Source organism: Odocoileus virginianus, unplaced genomic scaffold (assembly GCF_023699985.2).
Source record: "Odocoileus virginianus isolate 20LAN1187 ecotype Illinois unplaced genomic scaffold, Ovbor_1.2 Unplaced_Contig_22, whole genome shotgun sequence".
Lineage (NCBI taxonomy): Eukaryota > Metazoa > Chordata > Mammalia > Artiodactyla > Cervidae > Odocoileus > Odocoileus virginianus.
The window spans coordinates 473,109-474,381 of NW_027224339.1; positions in this window are offsets into that span (position 1 = coordinate 473,109).

A 1,273-nucleotide genomic window follows, 5' to 3' on the forward strand; every position below is an offset into this window, starting at 1 on the left:
ATGATTAAGGATGTGAGTTTTAGCACATGAAAGGCTTTGCCAAAAGCTGTAGCAGGTTTCCTGCCTATTTTTTACAAAAATAACTTGCCTTGGACCCAGATGCTATGTGCCAAGAGATAGATGATTTATGGAAGGAAGGAAGGAACAAAGGAAGGATGGAAGGAAAGGAATAATGGAAAGGAAGAAAGAAGGAAGGAAGGGGAGTAAATGGATAGATGAATAAAGGGGTAGGTGGACAGGTGGATGGATAGATGGGTGGGGAAGTGGAAGGATGGATAGACTGATATCCCCTGCCCCAGGAAAAAACTCTTCCACATGTGTGTGCAGAGAGACATATGAGTTTGTAAGTGGCAGGTTTGCTGTAATAAAGAAAAGACTGTAAACAACCCAAATGTCCACCAGCAGATGAATGGTTAACCAAAATATGGTATATCCATTCCATGGAATACTACTTGGCAATAAAAGGGAATGAACTTACGAAGTCATCATTACTTGATACCAAAACAAGACAAAGACGAGGTAAGAAAAAACAACTATAGACCAATATCACTTATGAATATAGATGCAAAAATCTTCAACAAAATACTAGTAAATAGAATGTAGTAATGTATAAAAGGATTACACACCATAACCAAGTAGGATTTATCCCTGGAATGTAAGATTAGTTCAACATGTGAAAATCAATTAATGTAATATACCATATTAATAGAATAAAAGACAAAATCCAAAGGATCTTAATAGATACAGTAAAAGCATTTGACAAAATTCAACCCCCTTTCATGATAAAACACTCAACAATGGATGATTCACATGTTGTACAGCAGAAACCAACACAACATTTAAAGCAATTATCCTCCAATTAAAAATAAATTAAAACAAAAACATAAAACACTCAAAAAACTAGGAATAGAAGAGACCTTCCTCAACCTGACAAATGGCATCTACAAAAAAATCTACAGCTAACATCATATTTAATGGTGAAAGACTTTTTCCTGAAGATGAGGAACAAAACAAGGATAACCCCTCTCAGCACTTCAGTATTGTACTGGAGGTTCTAGTCTGGTTAAGTTGGCAAGGAAAAGAAATAAAAGACATCCATATTGGAAAGAAAGAAGTATACAATCTCTATTTGCAGATAACATGATCTTGTACACAGAAAATCTTAAGGAACCCACAACAAAGCCATTACAACAAAGCTCTGCAAGGTTGTAAGTCACAAGATCATAGAAAACTTGATTGTATTTCTATACACTAGCAAAGAAAAACCCACAAA